We start from the raw sequence: 20,932 nt of genomic DNA, 5'->3' as shown, positions 1-20,932 counted from the left end.
TATGAAAGCACACTACTATGCAAGATGAGATGACACTGAGTTATTAAAAAAATAAACGTAAAATAAAAAGTAAATGGCAGACTGTGCCTAATTGAAATCAAACCCCTAATAAATTTTCCCACTTTGGTGTTTGAGGTGGATATGTGTGTCACTAAGAGCTAAACACAACGGTAGCAAGTCCCCCTGCAAATTCCTCACAATATGGTATTAGCTGCAAATAAAAAAAAAAAAGTATAACGTTATTGTAGCCCTAAGAAGGGCTGTTGGGTTCTTGGAGAATCACTCCTGCCTAACAGTAAGCTAATAGAACACCCTAACGCTTTCCCTGACCAGCAGCAGCTCTCTCCCTAGCGGCATCCAGACACAGAATGATCCGAGCAGCGCGGGCAGCGGCTAGTCTATCCCAGGGTCACCTGATCTGGCCAGCCAACCACTGCTATCGACGTGTAAGGGTACCACGTCATGCTGGGTGGAGTGCAGAGTCTCCTGGCTTGTGATTGGCTCTGTTTCTGGCCGCCAAAAAGCAAAACGGCGGGAGCTGCCATTTTCTCGAGCGGGCGAAGTATTCGTCCGAGCAACGAGCAGTTTCGAGTACGCTAATGCTCGACCGAGCATCAAGCTCGGACGAGCATGTTCGCTCATCTCTAATTCTGACCATGTCTCTTTGTCCTCTATTCACCAGTGTAGAAAATAACTGAAAGATGTCCACGTATGTAAAGATACAGATGCGTCTTCATTTATGTTTTCTCTTGGATGATCATGTCCAAGTACATAATTTATGTCATGAGATGATTCATTTTGTAGACATATATTGTAGAAAGCAGCTCTGTGAAACAAGTGTTCACAGTCTTGTAAAGCTCTTGGGAACAAGACTCAAATTTCACTCCCAAAAAATCCAAGGTAAAATCCATATTCTTCATTATAAAAAAGTAACCAAAACAAAGAAGGCCCAGTTTGGCTTTGTCTTGACTAAAGTCCACAGCACACAGCACATAACTTTTTATTTTTTATCTGAGAAGGGCATATGAGGACTTATTTTTTGCAATAAGATTTGTATTTTCCAATTTTTATGGTACAAGTTGCATATTAATTCAAATCTATTAACTCTTTCCTGCAGCGGAACAGAATTAAACTTGTGACTTGTTTTTTAATTAAAACTTGTACACAGTTCACCATATAGTATAAACATGATAAAATAATAATGCATAGATTTTCTTATGTTTCAGCAAACAAAACACTTTTTTTAAGTGTGTTGCCAAATTCAGTGAGAATTATTAGGACTAGTTTATTGCGGAAAAAGGTAATGGTTAGATTGGTACTATTATAGGGTAAATATGACTTTTTGATCTCTTCCTATTACATATTTTTTGGAGGTAGGAAGCACTAAAATGCAATTTTTAATTCATTTTCTTATACCCTTCATATTGCAGGTATAATAATGTATATATAGAAATGGGTGGTTTATTTATTTATTGATTTACATACATTTTTTTATTGCCCCGCTAAGGGACTTACACTGGGGATACCTTGATCCCTTATACAATACATTGCAGTATTTCTGTACGGCATATCTTGTATCTGTCAGTGTTTTACTGATACTAATAGGCCACCATACATGGCAGATAATGAGTTCTTCATCTGACCTCCAGTTACCTCCTTCTGTCTCTTTCCTTAGCTGCTGCAATCATGATTGATCACAGTAGTTAAGGGGTTAAACTGACACAGCATGGGCTAGGCTGTACTGTACACTGGCAGTGCCAGCTTGATCAGTAGGACAAGAATAGATTGCATAAATGCTGGCACTGCCCGTTACTTAGGACAATCAAAGATAAATAACCATTATAAAATAAATTGTTTATTTAGTTTAAAAGTCCAAAAGTCATCTTTTATTTTATGACATCATGGGAGACATTGGACATAACACAAATGCAAAGTAAAAACTATAACAGAAGACCACACTTACTTTATTGGAATGACGGATACAAAATGGTAACACATTAGGATGTGAACTTCCTTGCCCGCCATATTTATTATGGCCTCTACTGGAAAACAGTTAGAGACTACGGCTGAAATCGTTACCAGGTCTAGCCAGGTGAAGATTCTATTTAGAATTAATTTTAATGTATAAACTTTTTTTCCTTTTAACTTTCATTTTTTTATTGTGTGTTTTTTTGTATTGTTTAGAAAATAGATTGTGGATCCTAGTTTTGAGGTCCTGCTTAGGCCCTTGTCTTATATGTACAATTTTCATGCAGGCCAGTTACTCGCCCCATTTGCCTGCATTTCTGAAAATGTTGCCTCCTTTTTAGCTAGTGAACAACAATTGCATTACCCATAAACCCATCAATTCACAAATATTTGAAATAAAGATTAAATGTACAGTGCTTAATAGTTAACCTTATAACTGGCAAACAGGTCATCAGAGCATCCGGGCAAATGTATTAAACAGCAATCTTGCCCAGCAAAGTTTATTGACAGCATCTTTGGTATTCTAGGGCACTGAAAAGTTAGTTTACCTGCAGTAGTAATGTTGAGTTTTATCAACATTATTTATGGTTATTTTGGACAGTGAACAATCTTTGACGGTATAGGGGATAAAAGGGAGTTAATATCATTATAAGGCTACCTGCACATGACGGGGAAATGAGGATATATGCTACCACTACATTGATCTTAAAAGTACTTTTCTCATTGAATAGCTTGCACTACATCATAAACGTGCTATTGACAGTGAAAAGCACACAATAATACGTGGGTCACAAAAGTGTTCTTCTCCCATTGAATATCATGCAATAATACATGAATCATAAAAATGTTTTTTGCGTGCACTAATTTGTGGATCAATAAAGTGCTTCTAAAAGTGATCTTTTCAGTGAATAGCGTGCACTGGATCATAAAAGTGTTCTGTCAGTAAATAGTGTAGTCTAATATATAGAACATTCAAGTGCTCTTTGGTTACTATAGACCTGATGTGATGTGTACTTCTCTATGAAGGTCCTCTGTAGAGTTGATATAATGCTGATGGAGACAAGCATTAATGACTCGGTTGCAGCATACGAGTAAAGCAGAAAGTTGGCACTTTAGTTTCATCATAATCATGGTAGGTTACCTATGATGGTCCGCTGTCCACATGCTCATTCTCCAACAGCAGTTTTTGGGAATTTTGGAATTCTATGGGGCGGATTTATCAAGCTGTCTGAAAGTCAAAATATTTCTAGTTGCCCATGGCAACCAATCACAGCTCCCCTTTAAATTATTCATGAGCTCTGGTTAAATGGAAGCTGAGCTGTAATGGGCAACTAGAAATATTCTGACTTTCAGACAGCTTGATAAATCTGCCCCTATGTCTTGTACTGGGGCAGGGGATTTTCAATCAAAAGAGAGGAACAGAAAATACAGGGAAAGGAACGGTCCTTAAGAATGGTATATAATCCCTGTCCTAATAGTAGCAGCCAGTCCACTGCCCGAAAAGACCACAAATACCTATCCAAATGTACCCCTCCGAAAGAGGGGGGGGGCAAGACTTAGGATGTAATAAAAGTATAGTGATCTTTACTAACATAATTGAATCTATTAAAATTTATACTTGATAAATTTTAATAACAATGCTTTACAATAACAAACAGATGCAGTTCTGAAATGGTAGTACACAGACAGAAGGCAGTCATACCCGGACATTGATAGGAGATAGGTAAAAGTGGTTAGTAAGCAAGATGGAGGAACTGGTTAAAGGGTAACGATGTGGCCAACCAAGCAATGATAAATCTGTAATGTGTACTGCACAGGCACAGCTGTGCAAGGAGGTATTATGAGGGGTACATACGGTATGGGGTAAACCCAGTCCTTACCAGAGAAAACTTTCATATTTTATAATTTTCTTATATGGTTTGTGATATTTGCGGAAAAATTGCAATTGTACTGAAACAGTAGTGCGAGTCGTGAAGAAACATTCGGATCAACATAATAGAGACTACCATGACGCCTGTACTTTACAAGTCTTGTACCTTGGGTACAACTACCTCTGAAACATAGTAAGCAAAATTGGAGACCCAAGATGCTCTTTCGTGGTGGTTCTTTTGCTACTCATTTTACATGAGTATAATGCTGCATGTGAATACTTTTATTAACAAGATTTGGTGATTGATGATACCTGTAGGTGAAAAACGAGGTATATATGTCCACTGTTAAACATAGAGCCCACTACTTTTGGACTCTGAGATCAGAATAAAGAAACAAGAAATATTTCATTTGAATTGGTTCATTTCAATGTAGGGTTAGCTGTATAATCATTTATCTGAGTAACTTGTATGACGTGAATCGTAATATTAATCACAAACACCTCCCCCTCACTTTTTACCCTCACCTTATCTTGTGCACCCCCATTTTTTACCTTTCCTCACTTTCTCCCCCCTCCCATTTTTTCTCATGCACTGGTCACTTTTTGTAACAGAAATTTAAATGGGACTTTACTTGGAAAATGTTATATTTAGAGATGAGCGAGTATACTCGTCCGAGTATACTGCTCGGTCGAGTATTAGCATACTCGGACCGGCTCGTTACTCGGACGAGTATCTCGCCGGCTCGAGATCGAGCAGTAAATTAATAAAATAAATTGAATAAAAGTATTTTTATTGTAAAAAAAAAATATTACACATGTTTCCATATGTTTTACTTGTAAGAACACATTGAAATAACACTATTCTTCACTTTCCAGGCGTGTCTCCCGCTAAGTTAGGAGATGTTCTGAACATCTGGAATGTGAAGAATATTGTTCTTTCAATGTGTTCTGCACTTAAATGGTCCTGTATTCACTGTTTTTAATGTTTTAATTCTATTCTTCCCTTTGCAGCTGTGCGCGCGTATCTCCGAACCTATCGGGAGACACACGCGCACACCTGCAATGTGAAGAATAGAATTAAAACATTAAAAACAGTGAACACAGGAGCATTTAAGTGCAGAACACATTGAAAGAACAATATTCTTCACATTCCAGATGTTCGTGCACATCTCCTAACTTAGCGGGAGACACGCACGAACACCTGCAAAGTGAAGAATAGTGTTATTTCAATGTGTTCTTACAAGTAAAACATCTGCAAACATCTGGATTTTTTTTTTGCACTGTTCTTTTACTGTTCAGTTTTATTAAAAAAATGCTCGGGTCTCCCATTGACTTCAATGGGGCTCGTTATTCGAGACGAGCACTCGAGCATCTGGAAAAGTTCGTCTCGAATAACGAGCACCCGAGCATTTTAGTGCTCGCTCATCTCTAGTTATATTCCATTTAAATGCATTTATATAGATGTTAAATTTTATTTTTTCACATCAGCAAGTGCACTTATAATATTGTAATATATTTTGTGAATATGTGTATATATGCATGAATTATGGTTGCATGTTAATAATTTTATGTGTGCACACGATCTTATATGTGTATGTTTTTGTTGCACAGGTCACTTTGCTGATTTATTGTTTGGTGCACTGCAAGATATTATGTAAGACTGGTACAATGCATTTATATGTACTTTTATGATCAATAAAGGGTCCTGATTAATGTATTAGCAATAGGTAAAACGGTTGTTTTGTACTCAGATACATATTTATCTCACAGATTTTTTCTGCTATTTTTTATAAAAAAATTTTATTTAGATATTTAATATCCATGGTTATGTACAAGTTGATGCATGCAACACACAATGCCATACAAATGAGTTGAAAGTATCCTCTTTCTCGTGGTCCTGGTACCTGAGCCTGGTATCGCGATACTCCATTGCGCATGCGCCTAGTGTTGATCCCTCACATATGCGCAATGTCTGGCAGATATGCCTTATATGTGCATGCGCAAACTCATTGCGGTCACATGATCACGAGTTTCCGCCTACCGCGATCACGTGATGCTAGGAAAGCTTGTTTATTGGCCCAGTGTTAATTTTATAGATGACCCCTGGTGAGGATGACGCCACCCCAAGACGAAGGCTCATTACGAGCCGAAACAGGCTTCGGGAATGCAGTCATCCCCTGACATTGGAGATCCCTTTTTACTATGGTAAGGACTGGGTTTACCCCATATGTGTATGGGTATGGGTACATTTGGATAGATAACTGGGGCAGGGGCAGGAATCCCAGCTAGAAGAGTTATTATAGAGTATTAGTGACTGCTCTATGATCTGTGTCTGAGATGTCCTTGCTGTTTTAAACAGGGGTGAGGTGGAGTGCTTTGCACAACGAGGTGGAGCGGTTTGAAGACAATCTTCGCAATGTAATTGACCAATACCTTAGATTTGTCTGACCTCTCCTTTCTGGGATTACACACATAGTACTTACAAGTTGCCATCTATGTGGCATCATTGATTTTACACTGTTACCTGGACAACACAACTAGAGGGGTGGGTGTGCAGATAAAAAGCTTGGTTCACATGTGTGTGACGTCAAAGGATAGAGGAAGCGCTTAGGTAGTGAGAAAGGCCCATCTCCTGCTGAGGCTTGCACACTGTCTGACACACTGCAATTGATATTAAAGTATCGAACACATCGGTGAGTGCCACCCTGTTTTATTCGTAAAGTTACACTGACACTGGCTTGAAAATGCCAATTATTTGAAATTTCAATCTGCCTTTAACTGTCATTATAGCTTCCTCCGCTCTCACAAACAGTGCTGGTTGGGTCCACTCATCACTTCCCATACCATTTCTAGCACAATGACATTAACAGCATTTTATTATTATTTTTCATGTTGTTATTTCTATGTTTATTCATTTGATGTTCTTCCCTAGCCCATTGTGGGCAGAGCAACTGCCCTATTATTACCACCATTGTTCAGCCTTCTAGCCCTAACTAGCCTAATCTTACAGTCATCTTTAGAAGTTAAACTCCAGTTGCTCCAACTACAATGGGGTTTGTGTTCAGGTTAAAGTGTGGGCCAAAATCCGGGTTACAAATTTTTTTGCAAAATGCAGACAAATCCGTTGAGCCCAAATTCTGACCAATCCGCTCATCTCTATTGATAGGATCTGAAAATGTGCTTAATTGCTTAATTATATAATAAAAAAATCTGAATTGACTCTCATTCAATATGAGGTGTATGCTATCTAATATGTGCAATAACAGTATAAGCAGAGAACAGAATGCATTCTTTTATGGGAAGCAAAAAAAAATCTAGTTACACTATTATTAGTATTAATCCTTGAATTTGTAATTACTCATTAAATTGTAAAACTTTGTTTTATATTTAATAACACTCCTTTTACATCTCATCATAAAATATGTATTTTACTGCTTATTACAGGAGCAGTTCATTGAAAGTATAGTGCCATTTTATAAGTATGTTATAAATTGGAAAATGAACATCGTTGCATTAAAAATAACAAAGAATTGTTACAGAAACATGACAGAACTGTTAAAATGACTTTGAAATAAAGTTACTGGATAGTATATATCAGGCTTAAATATATAGAGAGCTTGCAAAACTGCATTCAATAAAATGAGTCATACAGAGTTTACAGAATTCCCGTAATAATCTTTTAGTGTTCCAGTACTTATTTCTTACCTAAATTCAGCTCTTGTGGAATTCATAATGATGTCTGCACTTTAATAACAGGTGGTAATTGCACAGTAATGAAATGTAAAGGTTTGGAGCATTTCACAGTGTTACATAATTTTCCTGTCTGTTTATTTCATCAGAAAGACAGTGTACACAATTGTATCTAATAAGCAACTTCATTGCATGGGATTTTTACCATTTTACTCCAGCTATGGAACATTTATAAACGTGGGTGCAGCATGGCATGGGCAGGATTTCATAGAACTGACATGTATGACATATATGTATCATTGTTTGCCCATAAATGCAGTAAATTACAGCTCAAATCTTTGTCACCGCCTTGTTGGCATATATTTGCATTACTGTTGCATAAAGTCAGAATAGAGTTAGAAATGTACTTAATTAAGTCATATGGTTTCAACAATTTGTGTATTATATGATGGCACAGAGGACATTAAAACTTAAAAAATCCAAGCTCTTGAGTCTCTAAGTATTAAATGGTGACTGAATGTGTCAGTCTTTATACAAGTACAGTGTAGAACTAGAGAATTCTCTGCTGCGCCAGATTAATCGCTGTGTCTGATGCCGGATTATTAATCTAGTGCAGTATACGAGTGTCATTGTACTTTGCAACTCCGATTAGTTTCTTGTTTGCTGTGCCACAATATTAAATTTTCTGGCACACGGACCGAATTCTCTGGTGCAAAGGTTTTCTGTTGGGGCACATTTACTTACCCGTCCGGAGGAGTTCACAGAAAGTGCATTGTCCAACGATCATGCACTCTGCCGCGATTCACTAAGATCATGCAATATCCAGCATGTGTCGCTTCCCCGCTCAGGTCCGCTGGAGTTCACCTACTTCTTCCTGCTGCATGTAAGTGCTTGATCTTGCGACACAATTTGAACGTTAAACCCCACGCTCAGAAGCATTATTACCCCATACTGTATGCTCTGTATTGGACATAAAGGGGCTTATTTACTAATGGTCTGCGGATGCACTTTTGTCGTTCTCCCCGATTTTGTCAGGTTTTGCGCGGCTTTGACAGATAGTTCACAGGGGATTGTGTCGCACCCGTTTCACAAACCTTTCTGCCTGCGTTCAATCTGTGGTTTCAGGAGCTTTGGAAGACCTTCATCAGTTACATCTGATTAATCAAACTAGGCAAATGATGGCAAACTCAGCAAACCAGCAACATCCCTGCCTGCAGCCTGAACCCCCTATGTAGAACTTTTTAAAAGAACTTGAGTGATCCTGCAAGAGGATTTGGTAAACCTGATCTAGCAGCTGCTCATTAACTTGTTCCTTCTTTGGACAGACTATCAAACAAGGTACAAAATCAAGAATACAAGAGAAAAGTCAAATGGTCTGGCTGCAAGCAAACAAGCAGCAACATACAGACAACCCAGTAGCAAATAATGAGCCGCAGGATTAATTTCTGACCAGGAAATCCACCTCCAGCAATGTTATAAATTGGACAGTGAGAATTCCAACCTTACCTGTACCTCTTAGACTGGCTCTGTAAACAGGAAATCTGTCAACCTTAAGACCTGTAGGTTAAGAGGGGTCAAAAACAGCAGGCGCACAACGAGACCAGGTAATTATCTCTCCAAGGGGTTTTATTAATGTTAAAAAAGGTGGTAACAGATCATCACAATGCGTTTCGGGGAGCTGTGGTCCCCTTTTTCAAGTGAAATGAAATTATGTTTCTGGACACTGTGGGAGAATAAGTCCAATGGTGTGGAAGACTTATTCTCCCACAGCGTCCAGAAACTGAGTTTTATTTCACTTGAAAAAGGTGACCTCAGGCGACCTCAGGTCCCCAAAATGCACTGTGATGATCTGTTAACACCTTTTTTAACATTACCTGGTCTCGTTTAACATTACCTGGTCTCGTTGTGCGGCTGCCATTTTTGACCCCTCTTAACCTACTTCCTGACATAGCTACCCGTGTTTGGAGAATACATCAAGACACTGGCTGCACCATTGACCACTATCATACAAGCCAACACTAGAGTTGTGCCTTATGTGGAGCACAACTCAACTAGGTGAGCACCCACTTACCATATCAATCACCCGGAACTAAACGTTATCACTAGAGATGAGCAAGTATACTCGTCCGAGCTTGATGCTCGTTCGAGTATTAAGGTACTCGAAACGGCTCGTTGCTCGGACGAGTATTTCCCCTGCTCGAGATCGAGCATTTAATTAAAGAAACACAGTGAAGAACAGTGAAGAATAGAATAAAAACAGTGAACACAGTGAACACAGGATTATTTAAGTGAAAAATACAGTGAAAAACACAGTGAAGAATAGATTACAGATGTTCGGCACATCTGCGTACTTGTCGGGAGATACGCGCGGAACGGTGCGAACAAAATACTATGTGAAGAACAATATATATGTGTGAAGAACACATTGAAGAACACGGTGAGCAGGACAGAGACACCTGGGAGCAGCACAGAGACACCGGGGGAGCAGCAGCACGGAGACATCGGACAGCACGGAGACATCGGGCAGCACAGAGACATTGGGGCAGGGGCAGAACGATGACACTGGGGCAGCACGGAGACACTGGGGCAGCACGGAGACACTGGGGCAGCACGAAGACAATGGGGCAGCACGGAGACATCGGGGCAGGGGCAGAACGGAGACACTGGGGCAGCACGGAGACACTGGGGCAGCACGAATAATATATTTAAAAGAAGAAAGAAGTATGCTATAAGACCCAAATTCAAAATATAAACAAATTTATTTGTACCGTGGTACACCACAACACAAAAACTGAGGAAGCCAGTTATTTGGCGATACGCGTGGGGCTTTGTGCCCCAGCTTCCCCTAACCTCTCCTTGGTTTGGATCCTTTACATGACAGGTAGATACCCTTATTGACCTATCAGCATTTTTTCATATTATTTATTTTCAAATAGCGATTTGGCTCTATTGTCAATTGAGTACTCCATACCTTCATACAGTTGTTTGTTTGGGTTTTGCTATCTTGGTTTTATGTACTGCCATCATTTTTCAGTTTATACTGTTATGATATACATATAGTTAGGAGTGGTCGCTGAGAGTAGGGGGAGCTGGTGGCTGTCAGGAGGACCAGCATCACCATATGCTAGGTCTTCCTGCTGCATTGTGTTTGTGCGTTTTCCACACTTTTTAATTGTTTTTATATGTGTTTTTGTGTTGTGGTGTCCCACGGTACAAATAAATTTGTTTATATTTTGAATTTGGGTCTTATAGCATACTTCTTTCTTCTTTTGAATATATTATTGGTTTGTTTGTGTATGACTTTTGACCCTGACCATATATATTTAAGGAGTGCTAGTCCCGCCCCTTTTGTTTATCGTGCAGCACGAAGACATTGGGGCAGGAGCAGAACGGAGTCACTGGGGCAGCACGGAGACACTGGGGCAGCACGGAGACACTGGGGCAGCACGGACACATCGGGCAGCACGGACACATCGGGGCAGGGGCAGAATGGAGACACCGGGGCAGCACGTAGACACCGGGGAGCAGCAGCACGGAGACACTGGGGAGCAGCAGCACGGAGACACCGGGGAGCAGCAGCACGGATCTCGGGACAGCGTATCTCCCGACAAGTAAGCAGATGTGCCGAACATCTGCAATCTATTCTTCACTGTGTTTTTCACTGCGTTTTTCACTTAAATGATCCTGTGTTCACTGTTTTTATTCTATTCTTCACTGTTCTTCACATCTGCTAACTTGTCGGGAGATAATATACGCGCGGAACAGTGAAGAATAGATTGCAGATGTTTGCATACATCTGCTAACTTATGATTAGACATTCTTTTTCAATTAAATAACACATTTTATTCCCGAACCATGGTCCCTTTGAAAAATGCTCGAGTCTCCCATTGACTTCAATGGGGCTCGTTATTCGAGACGAGCACTCGAGCATCAGGAAAAGTTTTGTCTCGAATAACGAGAACTCGAGCATTTTAGTGCTCGCTCATCTCTAGTTATCACCCTATGAGCGCTGTCTGTCTTGTTTTGTTTTTGTCTCTGCTATACTTCTATAACCTGAAGACCTGAACTATATCTCATACAAGACCTCTAAAACACTAACAAAATAGGGATAAAGGTAATGATAAGTATCAATGACTTTATAGATTAAAAGATTGAGATGAGAATAAGCAACCAAACCACCATCTAACTAGGACTCTCCATGCCATAAACTACAAACAAACTCTCGCAGCAATGGTTTTCAAGGAAGAAAATAGTGAAATCTACCCTACTTGTACTGAAATTTTTCAGTGTTATCGACGGCACCAATGAATATGTGGATCACAATGAAGGCTTTGGTGAGCCCCAAATCAATTTAAAGTTTTATCGAACATTACATATTAGTTTTTGGCTTTTCTGTATTACTGTAGGAAAGAAGACAATCCCTTGTACATTGTTCATTATGGTAATCTTTGCACGTAGCCTTACTGACCTCTAAATAATTGGTTGTATCGCTTTTAGAAGCAATTATTGCATGCAAATATTTCTCATAATTATATTAGTTTTCTCAGATCACAGTTGAAGAAATAAAACCCACTCTCCTTTGTAGAACCTCCTGGCTAATTTGCGTGCATAAACTATGAGTCTGACAAGGTTTTTCAATACACTGCAGAAATACAAATTTCTGTATAATAGGAAATTTGTACATATAGAGAACAGCATCCCTAACAGCGTTATGTTTGACATTATGTTTTAAATCTACTATGTTGTACAGGCAGTCCCCGGGTTACATACAAGATAGGGTCTGTAGGCTTGTTCTTAAGTTGAATTTGTATGTAAGTCGGAACTGTATATTTTATCATTGTAACCCCAGCCAGAACTTTTTTGGTCTCTGTGACAATTGGATTTTAAAAATGTTGGGTTGTCATAAGAACCAGGATTAACACAAATGCTTTATTACAGACACCTCTGATAACTGTTACAGCTGATTATTGTAGCCTAAGGCTAAAGTACAGTAAATTACCAATATCCAGAGGTCCGTTTGTAACTAGGGGTCGTATGTAAGTCGAGTGTTCTTAAGTAGGGGACCGCCTGTATTTAAATTTTCAGCATAACAGTGAGCAATAAAAACAACAATTTTAATAGATATGCATTAAAAGATATATAATAACACACCCGGGTCGTGAGTGCAGAAAAATTAATCTGCAGAAGGTATGAATTATACATATACTAATGATACTGATAACAGGATTATAAACAACATACCATGTCCTACAGCATAGAACAGTTTTGGCCACAATATCAAACGCACCTGACACCTACAGATGTATTACCTACAACATGGCCAATGGCCCACAAGTCAACAGTGATTTGTAGTCTTACCAATCTCATCGTGCAGTAGTGATGTGGCTCACAGTAACTCCAATGATATAGCTAAAAAGTCTTTGGCAGCCAGTATGTGATAGGTCTGGAGCTCATAGGGTATGACGGGATCTTTGGAAAGTACCTGTATATTGTGGAGTGAGGTATAAAGATATAAAACACACCTACCACTCTCGATAGCACCCAAATTCAGAGCTCCCACCCTTACAAAAGCAGTACCAAAATTTATGCTCTATTCTAAACACCCCGCATCCCCCCTCCCTGACGTGTTTCTTCCTTAGATGGATTCATCAGTTGTAAAGCAGTGGAGATGCTTTATTTAGACTTAGGGGCTCCTTTTGTATTTATACCCGACTTACAGATGACCCCTAGTTACAAACGGCCCTCTGGATTTTGGAAATTTACTGTATTTTAGCCTTAGGTTACAATAAACAGCTATAACAGTTATTAAAGTAGTCTGCAATTAAGCTTTATTGTTAATTTTGCTTCTTATGGCAACCCAACATTATTAAAATCCAATTGTCACAGAGACCAAAACGATTTTGACTGGGGTTACAATTATGAAGTATACAGATCTGACTTACATACAAACTCAATTTAATAACAAACCTACAGAACCTATCCTGTACCAAACCTGGGCACTGCCTTCATAGAGTTCCTGGGGTGTACAAGATGGCTGGCTTGAGTGCAGGGCCATCTGCCGAGTATCTGATGTGGAGACCCAGCTACTGATCCTTATGTGGTCAAATAGAGATATGGGCCACATATGCTACCCAGAATAAATACAAAAAACAGCAAGATCATGCCCCCCCTTACCTGGCCAATCATGAAAAAGTCCCAGAGGTTCACCGCCAGTAACAGCTCAGTACAGTCAGTAGCCACATGCTGCCCTGTAATGCCAGTGACAACTCCGATTACATGATGCAGATCTTGTGATCACTCACGGGGGGTGAATAGTAGCGAGTCATCAAGGCTACATTACACTAACTAGGCTGACAGCGACGGCTCGCTGATTATAGATGGCTTATCATGACGTGTTTACAAGACAGCAAGCAAACAAAATCATCACTCGCAGTGGTTACACCACCATAATGTCAATATGCTGTGGGCGCTTTATGTGATCTTATATGTGCCCACTCGTATAAGTGTGGAAGTGGTTATAGCCAGGGGAGACTGACAATGACCAAATACGTTCTGGCTTTATGGGAAGGTGATAAAGATGAAAAGTATTCACTATTATAAACCGCTATAATAATAAGGGGAGGTGATGGCATACAGTGTCCATCACACCTTAATAAGTCCATTGATTCCGGGCGTGCCATATGTCACCTAGATGATCCCCAACTCTCCCTGAAACTCTCTATAGTTTTCATTATGTCTTTGAACCCACAGCTACAGGCTGCCTTGTAGATGACCCCCACTGACAAGCAATTAATAAAGTCCCGAATCACAAATGTTTTTCCAGTCACTGTACTTTGGAGTTTTAGTGGTCTGAATGTAGGGACATGCCACGCAGTCCTTCCCACACCTAAAGCAGCCCTTATGTCTACGGTCTAGCCAGGACCCTTCAGGGCGAGTCGGAACAAAGTGGCTGTGCACCACTCTGTCCCTAATAGAAAGTCCCTTCTTGAAAGTAATCAGGGGTCTAGGACCCACCATTTCTCTGATGTAGTTGTCCATCAAAAGAATGGGCCAGTGAATTTGTAAAATTTCTCTTGCTTTTTCAGCCCATTATCAAAAGTAATGACAAGTCTGGAAAACTGTTTATCATCATTCTTATTCTTAGCTGTGTTTTCAAATAACTCAGTTTGGTTAAAATGTGAGGCATGTTGGAAAGCTGCCCGGAGAACCCTATTTGGGTACCCCCTTTCCACAAACCGTTTGCGCAAATTATCAGCTTGGTATTTTGAACTCACCATTGTTGCTACACTTTATCCGCATACATAAGTATTGCCCCTTAGGGATACCCATATGTAGGGGGAGTGGATGGTGGCTCTCTCACCTGAGGAGAGAATTAGCCACTGTGGGCTTAAAGAAAATGGTGGTCTCCATGGTATCCACTTGTGAGCATTGCAACAGGATAGCTTATCTCGGTGATTCTCAAAAGTGAACTATATCTCCATTCGATTATCATTAAGGCTCACAACAAAGTTCCCAAAACTGCCCTTATGCCCTTTCCAGAGCACAAAGACATCATCAATATAGTGAAGAAACACCTCCATCCTTTCAATCCCTGGATATGGGTTGTCTCTAAACAGGACCATATTCTCCCACCAGCCCAAGAGCAAATTGGCATATGTGGGAGCACTCTGGCCCCCCAACACCGTGCCCCTGAGCTGGTGGTAGACTCTCCCATTAAATAGAAAAATATTATGCTTTAAGGAAAATTCCAGCAAATCCAGAATAAATTGGTTATGTTTACGAAACTATGTGCCCCTACTCGACAGGAAAAATGACACTGCTTCTAAACCTCTATCATGGGGTATAGAGGAGTAAAGCGCCTCCACGTCAATACTGGCTAATAAATTGTCCTTGTCAATACTGACATCCCCTATGCATTTTAGTAGGCCAGTGGTATTCCTGATATATATAGGGTGGTAAAGTACTAACGGTCTGAGGACCTTATCGACATAGATATTCACATTTTGGCACAAGGACCCCACCCCTGACACTATTGGTCGACTCTTCAGTAGGTTCAACCCTTTATGCACTTTAGGCAAGGCATAGAAAATGCTGGAATTGGGGAATTTGGGGAGAATAAACTTGAATTCGGTCTCAGTGATTAGTTCATCTTTTTTAGCTGTCTAGATGATCTGTATGAGTTGAGATAGAAATCGGTTGGTCCCTATCCATAACATCATAGCATAGTCTGTCATTCAGTAGATCCAGGTACATCTTTATATACTGGGGATCATCAAGCACTACAACATACAAAGGATAAACCATTTTCTAGCACCTTTGCATCCTCAGTGGATAGAGTTCTGCTGGAAATGTTTATGACTTGGGCGGGTATGTTTTTTGTGTTAGATGTCGACTCCGTAGAGGGTAGTTGTTTTCTAAAAAAGGCTGTGTGAATGAGCGTTGCTCCCCAGACCCCCTCTTCCTCTACTTCTAGAGCTTCCTTTCCCCCTAGTTTCGTGTCCCCTCGAGGCTTTCGATTTCCCTTCAGTGTCGGATAATTCTTCAGACTAATTTTTCTGCATCCATGGCCTGGGTTTGTTATTATATATCTTTTAATGCATATCTATTAAAATTGTTGTTTTTATTGCTCACTGCTATGCTGAAAATTAACTTGGATTGGTTGAGCTGAAGAGCAAGTCCTTTATTATTAGCAATTTGACTTTTGCTGGTATTGATACAATGTATTATTTGCTGAACCTGAGATATTGGATCTGAGATTTGGAGATTAATAGAGATGAGCGAGCACTAAAATGCTCGGGTACTCGTTATTCGAGACGAACTTTTCCCGAACTTTTTTGAAGTCAATGGGAGACTCGAGCATTTTTCAAGGGGACCAAGGCTCTGCACAGGGAAGCTTGGCCAAACACCTGGGAACCTCAGAAAAGGATGGAAACACCACGGAAATGGACAGGAAACAGCAGGGGCAGCATGCATGGATGCCTCTGAGGCTGCTTAATCGCACCATTATGCCAAAATTATGGGCAACAGCATGGCCATGACAGAGTGACAGAATGAAGCTAGATAGCATCTAAAACATGCAATAATTGACCCTGACACTATAGGGGACGGCATGCAGAGGCAGCGGCAGCAGGCTAGAGAGTGGCATGGCGACATACCCTAAATGGACTCAGGCTTCAAACCAATGGGTGGCAGAGAGGAACCAAAGGAGGTGAGCAAGAAGCGCTCAAATAATATCGGTACATGATAAAAGTTTGCCAGTATATTTTGTGGATTACACAGCAGGGTGGCGACAAAGTTAACATGGAAGCCATGAAAACAACCCAAAATTCTGCCTGACACAGCTCGTTTGATAAGGGGACCATGTATGGAGGCAGTGAACTAGTAGTAGATTAAAGGTGCTGCAGTTAAAACTATGTTAGTTGGATCTTGGCATGGAGTTGGCGCTCCGCTGCCAGGCGAGCTTTCGCCAATCCAAGCCCCTGTCTCTAGGCTACTCCCCAAACAGCACTTCTAAGAACCTTTTGTATAAGATCAAGTGTAGTAGCGTTCTTATAAGTTTAGGATATGCCGGGTGAGGGGAATGTAAACAGATGCGCAAGAAGCGCTGAAATAATATCGGTAAATGATAAAAGTTTGCAAGTATATTTTGTGGATTACACAGCAGGGTGGCGACAAAGTTAACAAGTTTGATGTGGAATGCCCTGTAATAGCTCTTGGGCGGTGTGCCTTTTATTGCCTAGGCTCAGCAGTTTGAGCACCGCCTGCTGTCGCTTAGCGACGGCACTGCTGCTGTGCCTAGAGCTACCGACTGATGGTGCCATGCCCACGGATGGTAATTCGGAGGAGGAGGAGGTGGAGGAGGGTTGGGAGGAGGTATAGTAGACCTTTGAGACCTGGACCGAGGTAGGCCCCGCAATTCTCTGCGTCGGCAGTATATGACCAGCCCCAGGGTCAGACTCGGTCCCAGCCTGCACCAAGTTAAGTGTAGTAGCGTTCTTATAAGTTTGGGATATGGCGGGTGAGGGGAATGTAAACAGATGCGCAAGAAGCGGCTGATGCGCATGGAGCTGGCGCTCCGCTGCCAGGCGAGCTTTCGCCAATCCAAGCCCCTGTCTCTAGGCTACTCCCCAAACAGCTCTTCTAAGAACCTTTTGTATAAGATCAAGTGTAGTAGCGTTCTTATAAGTTTAGGATATGCCGGGTGAGGGGAATGTAAACAGATGCGCAAGAAGCGCTGAAATAATATTGGTAAATGAATGGATAACACAGCAGGGTGGCGACAAAGTTAACAACTTTGATGTGGAATCCATGAAAACAACCCAAATATCTGCCTGACACACCTCGTTTGATAAAGGGACGATGTATGGAGGCAGCTATATGGACGACTTTTGGAGGTAGCAATGGAGACAACGTGTGGAGGCTGTTATGGAGACAATTTAATTTGGATAGTGCCTGTATGTGGCAGTCCCAAAAATTTTTCAAACTAGAGGAGCAGGTAGGTGGCCCTCCAGTAAAATGGAATAGATTGAGTGCCTGTATGTGGCAGTCCAAAAAAATTTTCAAACCAGAGGAGCAGGTAGGTGGTCCTCCAGAAAAATTGAATAGATTGAGTGCCTGTATGTGGCACTCCCAAAAATTGTTTAAAACAGAGGACCGGGTAGGTGGCCCTCCAGAAAAATTGAATAGATTGAGTGCCTGTATGTGGCACTCCCAAAAATTGTTTAAAACAGAGGACCGGGTAGGTGGCCCTCCAGAAAAATTAAATGCATAAAGTACTATAGCTAGAGCCAGTGGGCCCTGTCAAAAAATAGCCAGTTTCCTCTGCTTTACTGTACAAAGAGGAGGAGAAGGAGGAAAATGAGGAGGAGGAGGAGTGGATCAATTATTCAGGTTGAGCTTCCTTCACCTGGTGGAGATTGGAAATTATGAGAAATCCAGGCTTTATTCATCTTAATAAGCGTCAGCCTGTCAGCGCTGTCAGTCGACAGGCGTGTACGCTTATCGGTGATGATGCCACCAGCTGCACTGAAAACCCGCTCGGACAAGACGCTAGCGGCAGGGCAGGCAAGAACCTCCAAGGCGTACAGCGCCAGTTCGTGCCACATGTCCAGCTTTGAAACCCAGTAGTTGTAGGGAGCTGTGTGATCATTTAGGACGATGGTATGGTCAGCTACGTACTCCCTCACCATCTTTCTGTAAAGATCAGCCCTACTCTGCCGAGACTGGGGACAGGTGACAGTGTCTTGCTGGGGTGACATAAAGCTGGCAAAAGCCTTGTAAAGCGTACCCTTGCCAGTGCTGGACAAGCTGCCTGCTCGCCTACTCTTCCTCGCTACTTGTCCCGCAGAACTACGCACTCTGCCGCTAGCGCTGTCAGAAGGGAAATACTGTTTCAGCTTGTGCACCAGGGCCTGCTGGTATTCATGCATTCTCACACTCCTTTCCTCTGCAGGGATGAGAGTGGAAAGATTTTGCTTGTACCGTGGGTCCAGGAGAGTGAACACCCAGTAATCGGTGCTGGAATAAATTCTTTGAACGCGAGGGTCACGGGATAGGCAGCCTAGCATGAAATCTGCCATATGCGCCAGAGTACCAACGCGTAAGAATTCACTCCCCTCACTGGCCTGACTGTCCATTTCCTCCTCCTCCAACTCCTCCAACTCCTCTTCTTCTGCCCATACACGCTGAACAGTGAAGGACTCAACAATGGTCCCCTCTTGTGTCTCGCCAACATTCTCCTCCTCTTCCTCCTCATCCTCCTCCACCTCCACCTCCTCCGATATGCGCTGAGAAACAGACCTAAGGGTGCTTTGGCTATCAACAAGGGAATCTTCTTCCCCCGTCTCTTGTGACGAGCGCAAAGCTTCCGACTTCATGCTGATCAGAGAGTTTTTCAACAGGCCAAGCAGCGGGATGGTGAGGCTGATGATGGCGGCATCGCCACTGACCATCTGTGTTGACTCCTCAAAGTTACTCAGCACCTGACAGATATCAGACATCCCCGTCCACTCCTCATTGTAGACTTGAGGAAGCTGACTGACCTGACTACCAGTTCTGGTGGAAGTTGACATCTGGCAGTCTACAATGGCTCGGCGCTGCTGGTAAACTCTGGATAACATGGTCAGTGTTGAATTCCACCTCGTGGGCACGTCGCACAACAGTCGGTGAGCGGGCAGTTGGAGGCGGCGCTGCGCTGCCCTGAGAGTGGCAGCATCTGTGCTGGACTTCCTGAAATGCGCACAGATGCGGCGCACCTTCGTGAGCAAATCTGACAGATTGGGGTATGTCTTGAGGAAACGCTGAACTATCAGATTTAACACATGGGCCAGGCATGGCACATGTGTCAGTCTGCCGAGTTGCAGAGCCGCCACCAGGTTACGGCCGTTGTCACACACAACCATGCCTGGCTTCAGGTTCAGCGGTGCCAGCCACAGATCAGTCTGCGCCGTGATGCCCTGTAATAGCTCTTGGGCGGTGTGCCTTTTATCGCCTAGGCTCAGCAGTTTGAGCACCGCCTGCTGTCGCTTAGCAACGGCACTGCTGCTGTGCCTAGAGCTACCGACTGATGGCGCCGTGCCCACGGATGGTAGTTCGGAGGAGGAGGTGGAGGAGGGGTGGGAGGAGGAGGAGGCATAGTAGGCCTGAAACACCTGGACCGAGGTAGGCCCCGCAATCCTCGGCGTCGGCAGTATATGACCAGCCGCAGGGTCAGACTCGGTCCCAGCATCCACCAAGTTAACCCAATGTGCCGTCAGCGATATATAGTGGCCCTGCCCGGCAGCACTCGTCCACGTGTCCGTGGTCAGGTGGACCTTGTCAGAAACGGCGTTGGTCAGGGCACGGGTGATGTTGTCTGACACGTGCTGGTGCAGGGCTGGGACGGCACATCGGGAAAAGTAGTGGCGGCTGGGGACCGAATACCGAGGGGCGGCCGCCGCCATGAGGTTGCGAAAGGCCTCGGTCTCTACTAGCCTATAGGGCAGCATCTCCAGGCTAAGCAATCTGGAGATGTGCACATTAAGGGCTTGGGCGTGCGGGTGGGTTGCACTATATTTGCGTTTCCGCTCCAGCGTCTGGGGTATGGAGAGCTGAACGCTGGTGGATGCTGTGGAGGATCGTGGAGGCGACGATGGGGTTTTTGTGGCAGGGTCCTGGGCAGGGGGCTGACTATCAGCTGACACAGGGGAAGGAGCAGTGGTGTGCACGGCCGGAGGTGAACGGGCTTGTTGCCACTGAGTGGGGTGTTTAGCATTCATATGCCTGCGCATACTGGTGGTAGTTAAGCTAGTAGTGGTGGAACCCCTGTTGAGCCTGGTTTGGCAAATGTTGCACACCACAGTCCGTCGGTCATCCGGTGTTTCCTTAAAGAACCTCCAGACTTCTGAAGATCTAGCCCTCGCCGCA

The sequence above is a fragment of the Engystomops pustulosus genome, chromosome 5, assembly GCF_040894005.1.
Source record: "Engystomops pustulosus chromosome 5, aEngPut4.maternal, whole genome shotgun sequence".
Taxonomy (NCBI): Eukaryota; Metazoa; Chordata; class Amphibia; order Anura; family Leptodactylidae; genus Engystomops; species Engystomops pustulosus.
This window is presented reverse-complemented; position numbering follows the sequence as displayed.